The sequence below is a fragment of the Delphinus delphis genome, chromosome 18, assembly GCF_949987515.2.
Source record: "Delphinus delphis chromosome 18, mDelDel1.2, whole genome shotgun sequence".
Taxonomy (NCBI): Eukaryota; Metazoa; Chordata; class Mammalia; order Artiodactyla; family Delphinidae; genus Delphinus; species Delphinus delphis.
Genome location: NC_082700.1, coordinates 6,612,716 through 6,635,207, shown reverse-complemented (window position 1 = coordinate 6,635,207; position 22,492 = coordinate 6,612,716). Strand labels below are relative to the sequence as shown.

Sequence of the window (22,492 nt, the reverse complement as noted above, 5' to 3'; positions counted from 1 at the left end):
AGAACCCGAGACGAGCGGTGCTTGACTTGTATGATTAGGACAGCCAGACAAGTGCCTTCCGGAAGAAACGGAACACTGCCCAGTACCCGCCCTCAGGCTCTCACGTGTAGAAGTAACCTGGAGTAGGTTATACTCCAGATTTGTAAACAGAGGAGGGGGGTGAGGGTTTCAATCCCAGGTGTATTTCCCTAAATGAGCTCTTAAAACTGTGACCAGGACTGTGTTTTGGCCTCTGGCTGAATTTCCTAATTGTGTTTCATTTGAATTATAATTTACTCGGGATTCATCTTAACGTTTTTTGCCACTTAGGTTTGGTTCCGATAATAGGAAACCGTGATACCTACAAAAATATCCCCTGATATTTTTAGTTGATCTCAGTGGAAATTATTATTTTTATATGCACACACCCTTCTGTGATTAAAACAAAAAAGTCTTGTTTAAGTCACAGTCAGAATAGAAACTTAGGGGACAAAATCAACAATGGATTAAAATAGTTTTTAAAGGTTTAGCATATTAAGATCATGTTTAATTATTACAGGTAAAATTTAAAGAGTGCCAAAGGGGTTTTGACTAAAGAAACAGGACGAGAATTAATAGAGATCAGAAATGTACTCAGTTGTTTAAATCTGGATTGAACCACATGGGTGCTCTTATGCATATAATTATTTGCTTTAAAGGAAGAAAGGCTTGAAAGACGAGATTGCTGACCTCGAGGAGCTTGCATTTTAGGACACACGTTAATTGTATTGGGTTGGGGCTTCCATTCTTTGATGGGCTTAAACACATGTTTACTGAGTGTTCTAGTCTGTCGTTTCTTGTCTACTCAGGCCAGTAAAAATATGCAATTACGTTGGAGGGCCCAGCATTATGTCTTATTAAATTAATCCCTTACATTATTAATTATGTATTTGAAGGTATTGGTTTATTAATCCCAGAGAGGAATTTGAAACAGGAATGGGTGTGTCCTTGTTATGGGGAGAAACATTTTCCTCTGACCCTGGAGGTGTCTGGGCCACAGGCATCTTCTGAGATGGCCATCCTTCCACCTGGGGCCGGGTCCTCACTCCAGGTGGGACCTGCGGACGGGCGGGCCCTGGTGCTCTTCTCCAGCCTGGGGCCCTCACCCCTGTCTGCTCCTGTTGCTGGCAGGCTGTTTCTCTCAGAGAAGCGGGGAGTGCTGGGTGGCTGTCAGGGAGTGGAAGGGCCACTTCAACTCCTGGGTGGAGAAGAGATGGGGGACGGGCAGGCGCAGAAGGGGGGAGGCCAGAGCAGAGACTGGTAACTTAGGTCTGGAAAAAAACCCAAGCCCAGCTTATTTCTGCACGAGAGAGTGTGTCCATATGTCGTTTCTGTGAGAGAGAGAGATGGTGGCAGCTTGGACACGGTAGGAATGTGAGCTGGTTGACTTCTGCTCAGTCTGCAGGCTGGTGTCCTTGCTCTGTCTGTGGATTTTAAAGGAAGATTCCATGTGAGGTGTGAAAGGCCGGATGAGGTTCCACGTAGAGCGGAGCCACTGTGCTAGTGAGGTGGGGAAGGCTGAGGAGAGCGTGTGGGGAAGGACTCGGTAAAAGTCACAACCAGCTTTTTCCAGACGCTTCCATCCTCACGGGCCGGGGCTGAGCCGGAGCTGCCTTGTTGCGCCCACGTCCCGCCGCAGCGTGGGTCCTCCTTCCCCTCCGCCCGGCAAGCCTGCGGCCTCCCTGATCTCCCCTGCGCCCTCCAGTGGGCATCTTGGCCGTGGGTTTGTCCCGTGGCCCGCTTGGGGTCTGCAGCCCTGGGGCGCGCCTACTTTTTCATTCCTGGCCTTCAGGAGGCCTGCCTGCCGGGGGTTTCTTGGGCCGGAGGCCCCTGGCATTGGACCCCAGGCCAAGGTTGTATCTGCCCAAGGTTTTACGTCTGTTCCAGTCAAGAGAAGAGTAGCAGCTTTGGTGGCAGGTTGTGGGCCCTGTGGTAACTTCAGTGGCTTCTCTTTCTCTGTAATCATGTCCCCACCCCCAACTGCAAAGCCGCTTTGACAGCAGCTATCCTTGCACTTGTTCAGAGCAAGCCCCGGTTCATCATGGGGGGGGTTAGTGCATTTGCCACCTATGAATCTGCCAGAAGGACGGGCAGCACGTTGGTAAGAGGATTTGGTCCGCTGTCTTCATTGGGCTCCGAAGACGTTCCTTCAGACCTTTGTCCTCGGCAGAGCAGCGGCTGAAGCTGTTTGCTTCACCCATCGGTCAGGATTCGCTCACCCGGGGACACAGGCTGCAGGAGAGACATCTCTGCACGTCGGGATAGAGTCTGGCATGGGGCTCCCTCGTCATGCCGCACCCGAGTCTTCCATTTGGCTTTTCCTCTGGTTGTTGTCATTAGCACTGGGGACCGCCAGGTGGTGGATTTGGTGGACAGACCACGTCAGCTGAGGGTAGAGCTGTGTGGAGTTAGAGACCAGCTTCAGTGTAGCCTGAGGTCATCGCCCTGAAACGCAGACGCTGCTTCTAGGAGCCAGGGCGGGTGGTCCAGTGCCGGGAAGGGCGCCATCCGAGGCGTCTCCGGTGCAGGTTTGCGGCCGTCTCTGTGCAGCCTCCAGTATGTCCTTTGGGCTGTGGGAACCCTGCAGACGTGTTCTTGCCCTGCCTGTAGCTTGGGGAAGCCCGCCCTCGCAGCCTCATAATGATGAAGCCAGTAAACATGCAGTGCAGAATATTCTTTGAAAGAATAAAGGTCAGTCCATTTAGATCCTTTCAGAAAATAGGTTCTTTCCATTGCCAGCCTTCTCTTCTGATAAAGGCAACCAGAAATCAAGCTCCGTTCAGCCTTCAGGGGCTACCAAGAGGCGGATTTATGCTGAGGAGGGAGAAAGAATGTCCTTCGTCCGGTAGGACAGCATGTGTTTCCACACCGTCTCCCTTCTTCCTGAGTCACCTTTCCCCTCTGGAGGCAGTTGTTTCTGAAACATTCTGTCTTCCTGCCGTAGTGCTTTCTTCAGAAGACCCATGCAGGTAAGGTTCTTGCCTGTGAGAACAGCCAAGTACTTCGCCACGTGCGTAGGAGTGGGTCCTGATTCTCCGCACGTGCTGGGCGCACAGGGAGCCCCGCATCGCGGAGACCCGCTCGCCGTGCCGAGTCTGGGCGGGCCCCTGCTCTCCTGACGGGCCACGCACTGCGGGGACGAAGGAGGTGCCGTGGGCCTCCCCCCGCCCCGGAGTGGGCTCCGCTTACAGGATCAGTGCCTTTTCTAAGATATTTCTCGGAGCCACGTTTGAATCCTTCTCCATATTGCCTGCATAATAATTGGCTTCTAGTGCCTACCTTACAGGATTGAGAGGATTTAAATGAGGCAATCATCCAGGTTCCGCACTTAACACAGCTTCTGGCGCATACCAGGTGCTTCGTATAAACGTTAGCTGTTTTACTGGAGACAAAGCACAGTTCTTTGATTTTGGCGTGGAGGAGAAGAAAATCTGTAACAACTTTATTTGCCCTCCCATTTTGCCAAGGTGTCAAAAGGTCGTCCCTTCTTGGAGTTGTGTCTGCCTTGCAGTGGGTGGCGTGGCACCAGGGTGTTGGGGAGGCCAGTCCCCGCAGGTCTCAGATCCACAGCCTTGGGTTTGTCCCCTCCTCACGCCTCTGGGAAGCAGAGCTCACGGTCTCATCCTCAGGGGTGGCCTGCCTGTGTCTGTGTGCACGTGCGTGTGAGTGTGTGCGTCTGTGTGTTTTGGGGGTGTCTGCCCTCGTCCATCCTGACCCCAAACATTTGGTCCAAATTACCCTGAGCGCTTTGGGTTTAAAAACTGGGGCCAAGTCTGTTTCCCACCTTTTTTCATCCCTTCCTTTGAGGGCTGAGGTAGATGCCCCAGTGCATTGGCGTGGGATGGGGGCCCCATCACGGGGCAGCGGCGAGGGGAAGGGAGCAAACGTCTTACCGGCGTCTCATCACACTGTTGTCACCGTCGTCTTCCTGCCGATGAAGATGCTGGGGGTGACCTTTTAAGGTCGGCTTGGAAATGCTCTCTTCCTCTGTATCTTCTTATCTGCCTACCAAGTACCATTAACCAAAGTCTCTTACACCAAATAGGAAGGAAGGGAGAGGCCCTGGGGCTGAGTAAGATCCAGACTCCAAGCCCTTGTTAGTGCTCACTGTGGGGCTCGCTCCGCACTTTCTTTGTTGTCATTTAATCCTCACAGCCGCCCCCTGAGGTTGGTCCTGCTGTTTGGCTGATGGGGCGATGGAGGCCCTGAGAAGTGACACAAGTTGCCGATGGGCACAGGGGTGGGTCTTAAGTGGCAGAGCTAGGATTTGCACCTGGGGCCTGGCTCCAGGGCCCTAACACCGAGCGTGCTTTGGGCTGTGGGCATCAGCCTGTGCCTGGGGCTCCGGCCGCTCGCTCTGGCAACCGTGGTCTGGCACGCGTGTGCGCGGGGCCACGCCGGGCCCTGAGGTTAGCACACGGACCTGGAGATGCCGGGCTGCCCTGCGCCTCTTGGTTCCAAGTAAGTCCTGGAGGTGCGGGAGCCGGCTGTGCCACCACTGGGCGGCAGCCTGCTGTTTCTCTCTAGCTGCCCCGGTTCCTCTGAGCGCAGATCTTTCCTCTCTGAGCCCTGGGGTCCTTGACACAGCTGTGCCGAAGTGTGACAGAGGCTGGGCTGCGTTCCTCCTGGGTCAGTAGTCTGACATTGGCATCGCCGGAGCTGGCTGGACGAGGGGCTTCCTGCCCGGGCCATGGGAGCCCAGCCTCACTGATCTCCATCGGTCGTCTCTGCTCCGCCGCTGGGGGGAGGGCCCTTTGCAGGGGGTCGTCTGGTTTGTAGGGCTAAGTGGCTCCCTTCTCGGTTCTCCCTCCTTCTCAAGGCCAGTGGCGGTAGCCATTCTCCCAGGATCTTCACTTTGCTGACTTCTGTAGTGTCGGGAGGTGGGAAGGGGTCTTCTTTCTTGGAAGGTGCTTCCCTGACGCCCTCAGGAAGCCGGGGCTGGGGGCTGTCCGAGCCAGGGTAGCAGCAGGCACTGTCTACGCTGGAGAGACTGTGTGCTGGCAGGGCCCCCGTGGCCGTGGCCCCATGGGGAGGCCGTGGGTGCTGGCAGGTGGAGTGGGGAAACTCGTGCCCGTCCCTTCCTGCCTCTCTCCTTTCTTCCTTTGCTCTTTCAACTTTTTGTGGATAGCATTTCAAACTTAAAGAGAAGTTGCAGGGGTTACAAGGAGCGCCTCAATTTTCTCAGATTCACTGGTTGTTTACATTTCATTCCTTCTTTCTGTTTATCTGTCAATCAGTTAATCTGTCTACACACACGGATGCATTTTTTCCTGAACCATCTGAGAGTAAGTGGAAGACATCATGTCCTTTTATTTACCCCGGCATGCTTCAGTGTGTTTCCTAAGAATAAGGACATTCATTCTCTTACGTGACCACCGTACGACATCAAAATCAGGAAATGGAACATTTGTGACATCATCAAGTCCACAGTCCATATTCAACTTCCAGTTGTCCAAATAGTGTCCTTTACATATGCATGTAGGTAGTTGGTTTTTTGTTTTTCGTTTTCTTGGGTTTTTTTTGTTTGTTTTCAGGAGAGGCTCTTTCAATGGAACTGTGGTCTAATTTTCTACCTTATAAGCCTCTTTAAGAAAAAAAAATGTCCCTAAAAGTTAGAATGTGTATTGTGAAGAATTTGGAAACTACAGAAAAGTAAAATAAAGGAAAATAAACAGCACCCATAGTTCGGCAGAGCGGCTGAGCGCCCAGCCAGGGTAGAGGGCTCGCAGGAAGGCGCTTGGTCAGAAGACTTCAGCTCAGGGTGACGTGGTCGCGCAGACCCGCAGCCTGAACACACAGGGCGGGGGCCCGGAGCAAGGCCTCGGGCTGCCGGAGCAGCAGGCGCCCTGTCTGGAGCGGATGCCTTTCAAGCCCCTGCCCACCACCTGGCCGTCGGCCCACCTGAGCAGGCAAACATAACCCCCTCGGGGTGGGGAAGGGTGGAGATGATTATTAAATCCCCAGAACTTGTTCAAGCCTTGAAAAGAAACGTGCAGGCCCTCGCTTGTCCGCTGTGTAGCCCTGGCTGCCCAGACGAAGCAGAGGGTAGGGATGGGCAGGGGCCCTGATGGAGAGGAATGCTCCTGGCCTCCTGGCCTGTAGCTTGCGGTTATTTCATAGGGTTGTTGAGCCTCCCGGCCGCCGCGAGCGGGCCAGGGGAGCGATAAGAGGAGAGATTCTAAATGGTGAGTTGTGTTCTGTGCTAGCCCAGAAGTTCCTGGGGGAAGGTTCCAGACTGTTGGGGGAGGTGTGGCTCTTGCTTCTTTTTGTGTTTTGTTTATCAAAGCCGTGCCCTTTGTCATCACCAGCAGTACCCCCGAGACTCCGCTCTTTCCCCGGCTCTGGAAGGGGCCCTCGCTGGGTGGGGCTGGTTTCTGGAAGGGTTTCATTCTTAGAACCCGGCTCCCCATGGTTCGTACCTCAGTTTCCCTGAGCTGTGAAACCTACGCTGTGTGTGAACAGGGCCTCTGAAAGCCATGATCAAAAGCCCCAAGTATTTTTCCATGTTTGTTTTCTCTTCTCCCGCACTAGACCCTCTCCTTGAAGGAGGTGGCCTGGAGAGGGACTGCGGTGGGCAGCCGCCCAGACTCTGCACACCCCGCTGGGGCCACGGAACTCCTAACCTGGACGGGCCAGCACCGGAGGCTGCTCTTCAAAGAAGCCCTTTGAAGTGCAAACATTTCCTTTCCTGAGAAGAAGGGAAATTGAAATGAAAACGTATTGTTCTGTGCAGACAATGTTCTCTTGGATCAAAGAGGGAGTGGGGCTTATAAAAAAGGGAGATTCACAAGTTAGGCCTTAACGTGGCACACGGGGAAGCCGTGACCGTGTACATGTCCACTGCCCGGGGTCCGTGATCGGTAAGGTTGTATCTTCCCTCTTTTACCCCCTTAAGGTCCTAAATCTGGATCTAACATGCTGTGTTTGACTGTGTCTCTCTCTCTCATTTGTGTTTTTATCCTGTGGTCAGCATTTAGAAATGTCCTTTGGTAAATTATGACACCATCCACGGTGGAATACCACGTAGCCAATAAAAGTGATGTTTTCAAGGAACATTTGATCTTAAGGGAAAAACTTTACTATTAAAAGTGAAAAAAATCTGGACACAATTTTCCATAATCAGTGTTCTCTTAATGAGATACATGTATTTGTACAGAAAGAAAACACTGAAAATCAGGCTCTGTTTTGTTCACTGCTAGGTGTGTAGCACCTGAATTAGTGCTCAGCAAATATTCGTTGTATGGATTATTTTTATAATTAGTGAAACAGCAGGATAGTTTAAAGGCGGGGTGTCTTTGAGCTAAGTAGTAACATTTTGGCAAGTGGAAAGAACAATAAATTATTTTGATTTTCTATTGTAATTCTGTCCTGGCATCTCGATTTGGGGTTTATTTTGGAGGGTTTGGCTACAAACATGTACCACATTTTGTACTTTGATACACATCACCCTATGAATGAGTGACTGTGATGTTTCTGCTTTTGGAGTAATCGGGTCTTGTTGAAATTAGGGTATTGGGATAAGTTTTTCCTGGGTTGGCTGCTAGGCTCCTTCACAGATGGGGTAAGGAGACAACTTCTCAGGTGCTGGTGGCTGGTGTACCATTTCACCGCCTTGACCTGTCCTGTTGTTGAGAATTTTGCCTGATTTGCCCGGGGAGAGTTTCTCATTTTCTAGTATCAGTACCACCAAGATATCCTAGTAGGCCGTACATCGCCCTGTTTCTGATTCAGAAGGTTCTTTAGTAACACAGCATCTCAGGTTGGCTTTGAGGATGGCCCTGGTCTCAGCGATTGCGTGTCACAGCCGCCCGTGCTTTCCCCTGGTGAGATCGTTTCGTTCCTCCTTCAGAAGGACACAGGCACTTAGGTTTCAGAGCCCGATCTGCACAGGGTTCTGGAAGCCCCTTGGGGAGGCTTCCTTCGGCCTGGGGTAGGGCTGCTGGGGCCCACACCCCGGTTCTCCCGAGGGTGGCGGCTGTCAGCTTCTTTGGCTGCAGTCTACAAGAGGAAATAAACTGAAACGCTGCTCAGGTGCACACACAGGGAAGTACGTATTTACATACAGATTAAAATGAAACTTCCCACCAAACAGTACTCATTCTCGTACTTGCGCTGCACTCTGATGATTTTTACTCTTTTCTATCGCATCGCAAAAAATCCTGGTGGCGACTTGCAGTTTGCAGACACTGCTGGGCGTGGGCGTGCTGGCCTCCATGCCCACCCTCCCCTCCTCTGTGGTGTCCTGAGTTTTACACTCACTGGACTAGGGCCTGGGAGGAATTCTCTGTCCACACCGATTTAGACAAAGACAGTCAGAGGGTAGAGGTTTTTTCTTTTTGCGGTGATTTAAGGGCTTCTGACCGAAGTGGACATTATTATCTATGATGATTCCCTAGAAGGCAAATAGGGACACAAGGCAAGACCTGTGTGAATTCCCAGTGTGGTTTGCTGCTGATGCAAACCCGGGTAGCTCTGTCCTAAGCTGACCTCACACTCTGGTGTTTTGAAGGTGGCCTGGTCAGGCTGTGTGTTTTTTTCAGGGATGGCCCAAACATTTGTTAATTTCAGCACTTTGACCTTTTTTTTGTGTGTTTACTTTTTTCAGTGTGATTTGAGGAAGAGTCCACCTGAAAGGTGAGCCTTCTCTTTCAGAGTTGAGGATTTGTAGGAAGAAGAGGGAGAAAAGTCACTCTTACAGAAATATTAATTTTTAGACTCTGAGGTCTGATGGATTAAAATTGAACAGGGCATTGAGATTATAATATTAGCAATAGCAATTGTACCATTAAATAGTTCTTCTGGAAAAGGTTGAATGCATTTTGTTCTCTTTTTTGAGAAGCGTTTGAATTTTTTTTTTTTGCTTAGAAAATTAATATTCTTTAATAAGTCTTTGTATATAATTCCTAGAACAATTGTAAATCAAGGGAATTGATTCTGTGGAACAAAAGCACAGTGACAACAGAACTAGAACAAGATAAATCACCTAGTTTATTGAAACTGTACAAATATCTGGCCTTGTTTCTTATAACTTCTTTTATTTGCTGTGCTTCTCAGTAAGTTTATTGTAAGAGTTCAGAGTGCTTAACTTGTAGTCTTTTAAAAATTCATTTATAAATTACAAATATTACCACTGTTGTTAGTATTTGAGAAGAATCCTCATGAACTTGATTTTATGCTGTTATATATGTTAATATTATGTGAAATAGGGGATTATCTGCAATTGTAATGGTATAACATGTCCCCCAGAAGTCTATAACCTCAAATTTTTAGCAGCAAGTTTGGTTTTAAAAGGAAATCTTTTGTTGGAAGACCTTTCTTTCTCCCTAGAGGGCAACCTTGGGAGACATTAGGCAACAATATTCACTAATTCTTTGAGTAATGCACATTGAACTGGGAAGAATGTCTTGCTAGCCTCAGAATTGGATGCAGTCAGAATTTGGAGAATACCAGCTGTAACTTGTGCTAGGACTCAGGCCTAGTTACTGAAAGGCTCTCAGGTCTGTGGTCTGATGAGTCACGGCAAGGCCTCTGCCACCTTGAATTCCTCAGGCTTCCCTGCAGCTCCTGGCTGCCTGTGAACTGTCCTGCCTTGAGCATCCGCAAGGCAGCTCTTGCTGAGTCGCCCTGGAGAGCCCCCCGGTTACTGGGAGATTCGCAGCCTCTTCGGGGGCTGCTGGCTCTGACCCGAGCCCTCACAGGGTGTCTCTTTCCAGCAAGGTGTGTGGCCCTGGCAGCAGGGATAGAGGCAGAAGAGCCCTCCCTCCAGTCTGACGCTGCGTGGGAGCGAGCAGCGCTGTCCCCAGCTCACGAGGGCCGGCTCAGTTCTCCCAGCCCCTCCCCCCGCGCTACACTACCCCCAGCCAGCAGGACTTCCGGGCCGACTTTACCATGCGTGTGGCCTGAGGGCCACAGCCCTGCTCGTCTAGACCTCGCCTTAGTACCTGGACCTACAGATGCAAAGTGTGCGCTAATAAATATAAAACTGTAAACCGAGGGGCAAGACTAACCATGGCTGGGGAGGTAGCGCACAAAACAGGAGGCGCTTCCATGGCACTGTGCAGACTGCCTCTTCGTTACGACAGCTACCCCTCCGTCCACATCTAAAACGCGCATAGGTAGGATTGGACAGATGTGGCAGCAGGCGCAGGATGGAGAAGAGGAATACATTTTGCATAAGTATGTAAGTTCAATTTGCATGATGTCCTAGTGCCTTTCACATCCTAAAGTCAGACCTCAGGTGTCTAACCCATCTCACAGGCTCACAGGTGCCTGTGCACAGATCCCCTCTGGGCATTTCGCCGACCTGCAGATCTGTTTCCGAAGGTCTGGGGCAGAGTTTCTAACCAGCTCCTGCGTTCTCTGGGAGTAGCCGGCACCTGTCAAACTACTGGCAACTGGACCTCGTCAAGGAGACCTCAGCTGCTGTCGGACCGCAAGCCCCTTGAGGCCAGGCTCCTGGACCCACCAGTGCCTGCTGTTGAGTAGATGCTCAAAAGATGTCTCTTCAGGAACCCAAGCGCTTGCTTTCCCCGGGCCCTCGGGGTGGGAGGGGCGTGGGGCGCATTCATCTCTGACCAGCCGGGTTTTCTGTTTGCCACCAACTGCAGATAGGGAGTGGAAACTCAGGCTGCAGGGGCAGAGCTCCCGGCAGGGGCAGAGGCGATAGGAATCGCGTACGTAGAAGGAGGCACCAGAACTTGGCAGCTCCCGTCTTAGGAGTCCGTGTGTGGGAACACCTGCAGCTCCCAGTTTCCCCATTTAGAAAATGGGGAGAGCTGCAGTCCCTACGCTGTAGGCTGTGCTGATGACTAGATATGTAAAATGAGTTTAGAACGTTGCCTGGTGCTCAGAAACCGTGAGCTCTAGTTAGGGTTGGTGTGGAAAGGGTTAAGCTTCAGCCTCTGGAGGTTTCTGCCCAGTGAAGAGCCCACCTGAGGTGGTGACTGCTGTAATGCAGGAGGCTTCAGAGACTGCGGGGTGGTGGAAGGGGCTAAGGAGAGGTTGCTACTTGTTCTCTCTTGGTCAGGAAGCTCTTAATGGAAGAGGGGGTGTCAGGACCTTTAATTAAAGGGGAGCCGTGTGGAGGGATGGGGCCTGGGGGTGCCGGGGTTCCCTGCTTCCAAGACCCTAGACCAGGATGCTGCTTGGCGAGGGAGGGTGTGGGTTTGGGCGGACTTGCAGGTGTTAAGCCCCTTGCAGTTTCCTTCCGTTTGCCTCTGAGGAAGTTTCGGGAACGGTCGGGTGCTCAGGTGTGGGTCCATCCTCCTCCCACAGCCCAGAGGCCCCAGAGGTGTGGCCTCGGCCCCTGACCTTTGAATTGATCTAAATGTTCCTTGTCACAGGGGAAATAATGAGGGAAGAAGTGATGGGAGCGGAGTATTACTACACTCAGTCGTACTTGATTTTTCTTTTTGCCGTGTTATCTGGCTCGTTCATTCATATGCTCACGGGAAGGCTCTCTGTTAAGTAGTATATGGAAACATCATTTACGTTTTTCTTTAAAATCTGGGATTTGTGATCACTTCTGTAAAAACCGTGAGCCAAGACCGCTCGTACTTGGAGGGCTGTGCACGGCGGTGGTGATGGTGGGGTCTGAGGGGTCGGGGTGGGGCTGACCCTGTCCTTGACTCTGTGGCCTTTGGTGGTGTCTGCATTTTGCCTCCTGCATGTATTGCTTTATGAAATCCCACCACGGCATTTTCTTGGGGATAATCAGATTTAATTCATGGCGTCTCGTGCAGAGTGTCTTATAATCACCTTTCGTACACTTTTCAGTCCCTAGAGACTTGCCCGTTATCTGTCTCACCGGGTGGCAGGATGAGCGGTGTGTTACATGGGTGAGACCTTGTGGTCGGGCCGTGAGGAATCCCTCAGCTTTTCCGCGCTCGTCCCCTTGGCAGAGGGGAAGGCCGTCAGCCGAAGGGCATTAGTCTTGATAGCTCAGCAAAGCAGCCAGTGGGGAAGTTGAGACGTGTGTGTGTGTGTGTGAAGGTGTGGGGAATGTCTGTAAAGGGGAAGGTAGTGCCGTCCAGCCCAGGAGACGTGCTCCCCGCCTGCTTGTGGGTCGTCTCGAGGTGACAAGGGGTGACTTTCGGAAGAGGGATGCGGTCCCTCCCAGCTCTTGAATGAACCGGGAGTCAGGCATGGTGGCGTCAGGGGAGCCGGGATGGATGGACGGGGGCTAGAGCTGGAGTCCTTCATCCCCTGCTGCCCAGCCCTGATGTCCCCCCGTGGATTCACCACCCCCTCCCCAGCAAGTGCCCCAGGCAGGCCTCTCCGCTCCCCCCCCCCCCCCCCACCGGTTAGACTGGCCTGGAAGTCCAGAGACCTCCTTGCTGCCAGCCCAGCCTCGGACCGAGTGACCCTGGGCGGGGCCGAGCCCTCAGGGCCACGCTTTCTGCTTCTGGAGTCCGAAGAGGTGGCACTAGGATACTCGCTTTGGGGTTTCCAGCCCTAAGCGGGAAGTGGTGACATTCTGTGACTATGGAGCCTCTGAAGAGCTCCGTGCAGCAGTTTGGTGTCCAGACTGTAAGAATTGTTGTTGAGTAGGAACAGTAGAGATCCAAGGTAGTAGAAACCAGAAGCTCCGGTGTTAGGACGCTGACAGAGATTTTGACTGAGAAGTGTCACTTGGCCTGTATGAGCCCAGAAATGTCGAGTGGCGTGACCTGTTGCAACCAGAAGGAGAAGAGTGGCTGTTACAAAAAAAAAAAGCACCTGGTCGCGGGCCTCCCCGTGGTGCATCAGATTCGCACCCCCTCCTAGGAGCCCCCCAGAAGAGCCCAGGCTGGTCAGAGCAGTGTGTTTCCTCAGCGCATCTCTGGCAAGAGCGAGCAGCAGCCTTGGACCAAGGATTTCACGGTCTGATGCAACACTGCCGGCCGCTTACCCGTAGTCCTGGGCAAGGACTTCCTAGCAGGGGCAGCCGGGTGCTGATGTGTGTGGGGGGCGTCTCCTGCGGGTTTTGGAATGTCGGGATAGGCCATGAGAAGTTTCATTTCCAAGCTATCTCACCAGAGAGGAAGCTTGAGAGAGGTTATCTTTCAAAAGGATTAGGCGGCCACACACACCAAAATATACACAGGCGCCGTCAAAGGAGAAAGAAAGCGAGCTTTGCCCTTGTTAACCCGCCCAGCTCGAGTACGGATGGAGCCACGTCAGCCGCAGAGCCCAGCTGAAGCTCTGGGCCTGTGATTCTGGAAAGAGCTGTCTTTCACTGGAAACACTTCTTTTGGAAAATCCTTCTCAGGGTCCTTGTTTCTGCTTCTTCCCCGCCTCCTCCAAGAGACATACTTCTTGGCAGTGGAATAAAGACGAAGGTGGTCTCGAAGATGTGAGAGAGAACAGAGGCTCCCTGCCTGCCACCAGGCCCCGCAGGCAGAGAAAAGGGCAAACGTGGCTCTTTAAGGTTCGCTGCTTTCGACAGGCTGAGACGGGGAGCCGATGCGGGCGATACTGAAGGGTCACTGCTTTTCTAGCATTGGTGGGTCCTCATGGTGCCCTGTCTTCCAGGAAGAAATAGCAGACCAGAGCGGATGTCCCAGACTTGGGTTTGTCTCTGCATCCAGGCATCCTTCGCTGCACCTGGGGTGGACCAGCCTGGAGACAGACCCTGAGACACCAGGTGCCTTTCCTGGGCCTCTATTTCAAGGAGCCCCTTAAGGAAGGGCGTTCTGCCCAAGGTCCTTTGGGTTTGCCTTAGTGGACAGGATCGGAGATGACGGAGCTTTCCTATTTAGATATGCAGATGTGTGTATATAAAAATAACCTGCCCTTGTATTGGGCAGTGCACACTCAGCTGTGCCACCGAGTTCATGTAAGGGTCAGCGGCAGACAAAGGATGGCAAACGGTCAGATCTGCAAAAAAGACTTCGACTGTACAGCCACGATTCAGATGTCTTAAATATCTGCTCTCTGGACAGAAATCCGATAAGGGTTGTATTACAGGAGAGGGGAAGTTTCTAGTCTGCAAATCCCAGCGAAGCCTTGGCTTTTGTTTGGGGATGGAGGAGAGCTCAGCTCGTACAAGGGCCACGTGGAAGGTTTGGGACCCCCCCGCCCCCAGTCTGGCAGCACCGGCAGAAAGAGATGCGACCCGAGTTTGAAACTCCCGTAGACCATGGCGTGGCGAGCCGCGGATTTCCCCACCAGCCCTGGCGGTCAGCTCGGCCCTGGTCAGGACTTTCAACTCCCTCAGCATAAAGAAAAACCACATAGTGCTTTCCGCAGCTGCTCAATGACAGAACCAGAGGAGCAGAGGCGGAAAAGGGAAGTGGATGCAAGAAGGATGGCATTATCCCCGGCTGGCTGGCACGTGGAGCTGGGGTTTATCACGAATCTTTGGAGATGCTATCGTGGGATATGCCTACGTACAAAGTTTGCTTTGTGAGCTTCTCCACAGACAGGACTCTCGGCCAGAGTAGACCAGGTTTGACCGAGATATAATTTCTTCTGTTCTTGGCTCTCTGAGTCTGGCCTGCGTGGCCTTTCAGAGGAGCAGGGCGAGCTTGGTGCCTAAGACGCCGTCTGCATTGTCTTGTTTACGCTCTGTGGTCCTTGTGAAGTGAGCCACAGCCCAGGATGGGCACAGCCTTCTCGTCTGAATTAGGAGCCCCCTCTTGGAACCGAATTCTGCAGTATTGCTTTGCCCTCTGCAGGGCGCTCTCCCTCCCGTCCACTCCCCTCCAGCCAGTGCCCCGTCCTCACTTCCCTGGCCATCCCGTGTCCCCCTCAGCCTCTCCCAGCCGGTGGGGCGCATTTGGCTCGCGGGGGCCGGTTGAGCGTGGTGCCCTGCTTTTGCAGACCCTGACCCACTTGGGTGGGAACACGGTGTCAGGGCCAACAGGACGCCGCCAGGAGCAAAGTCAGCCACAGAGAAGGTGGCACGGAGGAGAGGCGCCCGGCGAGGGCGCCTTCAGCCCCATCTGACTGTCAAGGTCACCGTACCTTAGCCACGTCAGACCCCAGTGACGGCAGACCACATTATGTAGGGAATTGTAGTTGAATTCTAGAATTGGCCTTGTGTTTCTCTGTTGAGAGTTTGTAAAGTTTCATATTGGCATTTAAATGTAGGTAATCGATAATGAAAATCAGCAGTGGAGACGACCAGCCACGGCGAGGGCTCCTCTCACCTGGGCCGCCGGAATGGGAAGTGGGAGCACCAGGTGCCAGACAGACCTGGGTTCCAGCCCAGGGCCTGCGTCCTTCGGATGGGCGCTGCCCACTGGGCCGTCTGGGAACCGAGGGGGCATGGCCGACCGGGGCCCTCAGCCCGGGGCTGCACTCAGTGCTTGGCCAGTGGGTGTTCCTTCCCCTTGTCTGTACTTTTCGTTCTTCTGTTGACTTTTAACGTCGGTAGACACGGCACATTTGTCGTCTGGAAAGACCACAGTGCCCTCATCTGACAGGGGTCCTCAGCGGATGGCCTCAGGTAAGGCCATCGGCACAGGAGGAGCAGGTGACCCGGAACACCTTCCTTCCAAGTCTGACATTCCCCAGCCCCACGAAGTACTGTAGGTCTCATTTGAGATTGGTATTGTTGGTGTCAGCCTTTAGGGCGAATTGGGGTCCCAAGAAACCAAAGATATGGTGCAGTGACCAACCCCCAGTGTTAGGACTGTGTCAGTGGAGTAACCGTCTCCCTGCTGTTAGAACATTGGTGGGTCTCAGCTGAGACAGTCGTGTGGTTCTTTCCACCTGCAGAAGGCATGGTCTTCCTTGACTCTGCCGGTCCTGTGAGTGTTTGCTCTTGTTCACAGGAGCGCTAGGCAACCCTGAGCATTAATGACGTTTGCTGAAAATTAATAATAAAACGTGTATCTCCAGCACTGAACGGTGAGCTGTGGGTGGATAGGTCCTTCCTTAGAAGTTGCAAGGCAGCGGCAGATAACCGGAGCTGGCACCAGCGCCCCCCGCATGAGGACAGAGATACATTCCCTTGGGCCAGGTTTGAAAAAAACAAGTACTAAGAACACAGACTCCGTTTGAATTTAAACGTTTCAGGCATTGGTATGAAAAGCCTTTGGTTTAATTTGAGCATTAAACCCGCTCTTAGCTTAGGTTTTTTACTCCATCGTAAAATACCTAAACGTTTAGCAGCAGAGCCGTGGAGCACGTTTGCTCGATGCCAGGGGATACTGTGTCCCAAAGCTCAGCACAGTTCACATTGTCCAGGCTCGATCTGTTTGTAAATTCTAAATTAGGGGCTTTTAGCAGAATGGAAACTTCATAGTAGCAAAGCAAATAAAAGTTCCTTTATAAAAACTCAAAGTATGCTGGGGATTTATCCTAAGTTAGAAGCAATATGCAGTACTCTCTTTTTAAAAATATATGTCGTCCTCTTTTTTTTTTGAAGTTTTTTGCTGTGATAAGGCGTCCTTGGGATTTCTTCCAGCACAGAGCAAGGGAAATTGGCGTGGGGTTGAATAATACTTTTATGTATAAATAAGAAAATTGCGGTGTTCTTGGATGTTTGTTTGATTAAGCGCTCCCGTAACTAAATACCGGCCACGGCAGTTACACAAAGGGGCGTAGAAAGTAACGGGTTCGGAACTAGATTGACTTTTGTTTGGGAAGTGGTGGCCTTGCTTCTCGGCTTTGTGCCTGTGAATCTTAACGTGTGCGTCATCACGTGGAATGGCAGGTGTTTTTGGTTCATTTGTTTGGTTCGGGCCCAGCACAGATGCTCGTGACCCGCCCTACAAATAATCCTCAGCATGACTAGTGGAAGAGCAGAGAACGTCAGCTCCCGCGGTGCGTGCCAGGGAATGGAAGATTGGCCCTGGACTTATATTATATTTCAATAATTATGTACGATTTCAAATTTCAGAACAAGTTCTTCGAGAAAGTGTGGATTCATTCATTCACGCAGCAGCATCGATTGGCTGCCCACAGGCACTTGCCTGAGTTACCCAAGTGCTGGCTGGTCCTTCCAGGGCACATTCTGTGGCATTCTCTGCAGGCACCGTGAAGATGCAAGCCGTTGGTGAGAAGCCGTGTCTTTATGCTTCAGCTGACTGGAAGCTAAGCTGCTACTGGAACTGCTCGCTTTTAGACAGCCTTTTCTCATTAGACCCTCTAGTGGTCTGTCATCAGCCCGCACCCCCGTTGTCTCTGAAATGTTTCACACGCCTGGCCATTCCCTTCTTCCCGCAGACTCTCTCCTTTTCTGCGTCTGTGGTGGCAGCTTCCTCCATGCACAGTATGGGTGTGTGGGGGGAGGCTCGGTAGATACGGATGCTGGGGGGGGGGTCGTTACTTGCTGCTTGGTCTGCGGAAAGGCCTTTGCAGAGAGGCTGTCGGAACTCAGGGCTGGTGATCAGGGGCACGGAGGGTGTGGGTGGAGGTGAGGTGCTCAGGCCTGGGCCGTGGACACCAGGCGAGGGTTCCCAGGTTGAGCAACTAAAAATGCTGGACGGATGACTAGTTAAATTTGGACATGCAGTTAAATTTGAATTGTAGGTAAGCAATGGATACTTTTTTAGTACAACTTTTTTTATACTGAAAAGATATCTATTGGCAATATTTGGGACGTAATTATGATACACTAAGCCGTCATTCGTTGTTCATGTGAAATTCTGATTCAGGTGGGCGTCCTGTATTTCATCTGGCCTTGTTTTGGCTCCTGGCTCACGTTGAGAGGTGAGGGTGTGGGCCTCAGGGAGAAACATGGAGTCACGCCCCTTTCTCCACTTCAGGAAAGTCCAGCTGCTTTGGACTTTTTGGTTGCACACACGGCTTGTGGGATCTTAGTTCCCTGACCAGGGATCGAGCCCGTGCCTCCTGCATTGGAAGCGCGGAGTCTCAACTGCTGGACCACCAGGCAGGTCCTGCTTTGGACTCTTTCTAAGGTTGCTCTTGCCCCTTCCCTTGAGCGATGCTTCCTCCTTGGGCTCAAAGCGTGGGCCTGCTCCCCACAGGGCTCTTAGCAGCCAGCTCCCCCCCGAGCCCCCTGTCAGCACTGACCCCTGCACAAGCCCTGCCTGGAGCCTTTGCTTCGGCGGCTCGCGTGCCCCGCTGTGTGCCGGGTGTCTGTGCTGCTGAGCACAGGGCATTTTGACACACGGTTCTGTTCTGAGGATGTTTTGACTCTGCTTGTGAATATAAATACTTTGTCAGAAATATCATCACAGATGAATTTTGGATGAAAACGTTTCCCTGAGTGAACTTCAGTTTAAGTCATTAAGTTTTTAGAGCACAGACAAACCATTCAAATTTTGCTTTTTTCTGAAATTATTCTCGTCAGGGTAAATTACATCGCATTTAAATTGCCAGCATTTGTCAGCCGTGTGTCCACAGCAGATTCTGGTGAATTTAGCTTCAGCCACTGTTTCTTTTGTGCCGTTTGTTCCTTCCGAGTGCAGTTTTTCTAGATCAGGTTTTGCAGATTTGAATTGTTAACGTACTCAGTTGGCCTTTGCCAGTTGTGCGTATGTGTTGCTTGTCTCTAGTTGGTATGTTGGTTAGTTGAGTTCTCTAGCGTGAGCCGGCGCTGGTCTTCTGTGCTGCTGACGCGCTGCTTTTGTGAGCCTGGGATCACTTGTATTTTGTAAACCAGAGCTGAGAGAGTGAGTGGTGGAGTCAGAATGGCAGGTCACAGCATCTCCCTTGGTCTCACCCTCACCCCGAACTCAGTGCTTCCAAACCTGGACTTGGATTTTGCTCCGGAACGTGTGTTCTTGACGTTGCCTCTTTACGAGTCCTCAGTCTTCCAGTCTCCCAGGCTTGAGAGCTTAGAGTTACCTTTGACTCGTTCCCTTCTCTTGCCTCTACTGTTGTCACTTATTGCATCCTGTCGGTCCTTCCTTCCCCATCTGTCACAGCCATCTTTTGTCCTGTGCAGTAACCTTAGAGGTTTCTTTCAGCTTCCCAACCCTCCCCCTTTTGGGAACCCTCTTACATATTCACTCTGTGTTTTTTTTAATGTCCTTTCTCCTGTTACATGACCAGCCTCCAGGGCAGGGAGCGCGGAGCTTTCTCTGTCACCTACAGTTCCAACAGAGTGTGTGCATGCGGTGGACGCACCGTAAGCAGCTCTTGGATGGGGGGTCCTGGGGGTCTGGGCTGGTGAACTGGGCTTCTCCGCTGTGGGCGTGGCCCGCAGTAGGTCAGGGGGTCCAGCCGCGGGCTGTCCCTCCTGCCTTTGGTCCCCGGGTCACACACCCCACAGGTAAGCTCAGCTCTGGGAGCGGGTGCCCCTGGCTGCTGGCCATCTGGCATCGTTCCCGGTGACATTTCACTCTGACCTTTCCTTTGAAGAAGGGTTTTGAAGCAACATTGTACACGTAAAGGTCAACAAAGAAGAGTGGATGATAGGCCGACAGAAACGTAAGTTAAAAGGCAGGAAGTGGGGCTCTTAATATAAGCAGGTTGGAGGCGATGAGCGGAAAAAAGATGCCCTTGAATTTCTTCTTTAATCATTTGTCTCTTGAGACGTAGAGTGGGACACAGAAAACAAACATTTCCATTCAGTGTATATACAGTTTGGCAAAACAAATAACTGGGCTTTGTGCGCGTCCAGACCTCCTGGCGGGAGGAAGGTGGCCTCTCGACTGGGCATCGCTTTCCGCCAGGGGGTTCGCAGTGGAAGCAGCCGTCCCCGCGGCAGGGCAGGTGAAACAGAGCATTTCATTTCCTAACGTGGCCGGATTTGGCCCGAGAGCCAAACAGGTGAAGAGGCCCCTGGGTGGAGTGGCGGCAGCCCGCAGCCCGCACCATCTGAGCTGCTCGCCTGCGAAGGAGGCTCCCAGAGCAGCCCCCCGACCCCGGCTCCTAAATGACAGCGGACACCAGGACGGCCACGGTCACCACCAGCCCCCGACCCACGCACCGCGGACGACGGCGGCCGTCAGCGCTACAGAAACCGGGATGTTTACAGATTCAGAAATAAAAATCAGTGGTCAAAAACTCAATATTAGTTGTAATGTGTATGTCTGTTTCTTTGTACATTTCATATACTTAATATTTTTAACAGTTTTAAGTCAATTTAAGTATTTTGAGGCAGTAGCCCTCAAACCTTCAACCATCTGAACTGGTACAGATGGAAATAAATCAAACAGTAAGCTTATTTTTATTGGTTTGGTCAAAAAGTTCGTCCGGGTTTTCGCATAAGATGACAGACTTTTTGACCAACCCAGTACTTTTTAAACTGTATGCTTGCGTAGTGCACGGTCAATTACAGGATACCTTCATATAATTAAAAACAGTTGTCATTTAAAGTACCTGCTTAATCTTCAAATCACTTTACATGCTGGTTGTTAGTAAGATCTCTTACAGATTAAGAAACTAGTACTAATCAGTGCTTCCTGTGTGCCAGCTGCTCCTCAGGGCCCTGCACGTGTTAATCGCTTGGCCCTGCCCCAGACCGGGAGGTAACTATGCGGAGGGAGAGGGAGCCCGGGGAAGGTAAGTCACTTGCCCGCCATATTCTGAATCCGGTTGTGTCTGAGACGTTGACCTCGCTCTTCCCTCTCTGCTCTTTGACCTCCACAGCCGGGAGCAGGCAGGGGTCGGGTGGGGAGGCGTAGGGGAGGCAAGACTCACTACCCGGTTTTCAGGTGGTGAGGCCGAAACGGAGCAGTCTTTCCATCAGAAAACCGGGTAGTGACGTGTGCCCGAGCGCACCCACCTCGGGGGCACTGGGACTTCTGATAAAATGGGATGTAGGAAAGGTGTGTCCATCTCGCATGTGCTTGGTTCAACAGATAGTAACTTGAGCCGAGCTTCCAGCCCCCCCCACCCCCGGGTGCCCGGATCCCTGTGGTCTCTTCATGCTGAGGTCAGGGCAGAGGACCTTCAGAAGAGGCACCGCCGGGCACGGTGGCCACTTCATTCTGTGCCATAAGGACATTGTGACCACACCTGCCCAGGGGTTCACGCGCAGGCAGGAGCTACCAGGTGTTTTCACTCCGTGGGCCAGGCCAGGCAGTGCGAGAATGAGGCTGTGAGAGAGCTTCCGCGTTATGTCAGGAAACCTGCCCCCCGTCCTGACCTCTTCTTTCTATTAACCTACTTTGCGTAATGTGACTGGGACATGTCTGTGACATACCAGCTGCTCAGATTTCATTAAATTGAAGATTTTTTAAAAAATGCCTTCTTATAATGCAGTGTGTTGTTATAACGAATCACTAGACTCTGGGCAGTTTTGAGAGTGGGGGGGGGGGTCTAGGCTGGCCCCGGAGCTGCGCCCTTTAGGGGGAGGAGGGGCCACCAGAGGCTTCAAGGCCCGTCCAGCTGTGCGGCTCTATAATAGAGGCCTTGTCGGTGGGGTGGCCTGGCTGCCCGCGTTCTTGACGGGACATCAGCAGCTGCAGACATCCAGAGCTCACTGCCTGCAAGGCCGCAGCCGTCAGGGCCCCTGCGGGCAGCAGGGCGCTCTCAGACCGGGTCGTGTGAAGTGAGTTTGGTACCTGCTTACAGAGGCGGGGACAGGGCAGGGGTGGCCCGGCGTGTTAGCGCCCTGTCTTGGGTAACCAGGGGGCTGCAGCTGGCGATGCGGAGGGGTCTTCCATCCCGGGGGGTCTCCTCCCTCACCTGCTGGTGCCGGAGTGATCAGGATGCACACAGGTGAGCCTCAGTGCCTGGTGGAAGGGGTGGAGTGGTGGGGGCTGAGGAGGCGGGCGGGAACAGGTGGAGGAATTGTGTCCTCGCCCTGCTCCCGCCCCCATCTGGTTTGCTGTAGACGAGACTCACTCCTTATAATGACGCTGAAGTGGTTGGACGGAGGCCCATCTTGAAAGCGTTTAACTGATGGCCTCTTGGGTGGAATTCCTTTATCAAAAGCCTGAAGACCTGTGTGCGGTGGATCTGAGTCATTCAGTGGAATTGGTCTTGGGTCGCCTCATTGGCAAAGTAGAGGTGTAATGAGAACGAGCTGAAGAGGGCTGCGTAGCAAATATTTTTGGCTTTTTGGGCTGCACGTGGTCTCTGTCGAATAATGATCTTCGTCTTCCTCTTCCTCTTTTTTATTTTTTTGTTTTCAACCAACTTAACAGAAACCACTCGAACTCAGGGTCAACACAAAAATGGGCCTAAGTGCCACAGTTCGCCAGCTCGTAGGCCAGAGCGTGCTGGGTGTGCTCTGCGTGCGAGATGATTTCAGGGAGAACGCGAACATTTTTATCGTAATAGCGTGTTAAATTCTAACGTCTGTTAGATGCTGACACGCCCGGCGCTCACTACCTGTCAGGCCCTACCCTTCGGGGTCCCCGCAGGAAGCAGACGGCGCTCCCGTGGGATGACGGAGCTGAGTTTTGTATCTGATTTCAGATCTTTTGGTGGTGCTCCATTTATGAGAAGAATACAGGTTTTCTGAAAACATTTTAATTATGAAAAGGTGGATTCCTTTAAGGAACAGTATGGCAACAGTATGAGGCACGCACATCCAGCAGAGACGCTCGAGGGTGGTGTGCTGGGAACCTGGTTTGGAATGTTGTAGATCATCTCGTAATTCCTTCCCAGCGCCGGCCTTCCTGTT

At 52.2% G+C, this 22,492-nt stretch overlaps 1 protein-coding gene across 1 annotated transcript in view; it reads left to right on the top strand.

Annotated features, from left to right (window-relative positions):
* Window positions 1-22,492, top strand: part of SLC7A1 (solute carrier family 7 member 1) — a 66,948-nt gene that overhangs the window by 1,070 nt on the left and 43,386 nt on the right. The gene's annotated exons all lie outside the window — the stretch shown is intronic.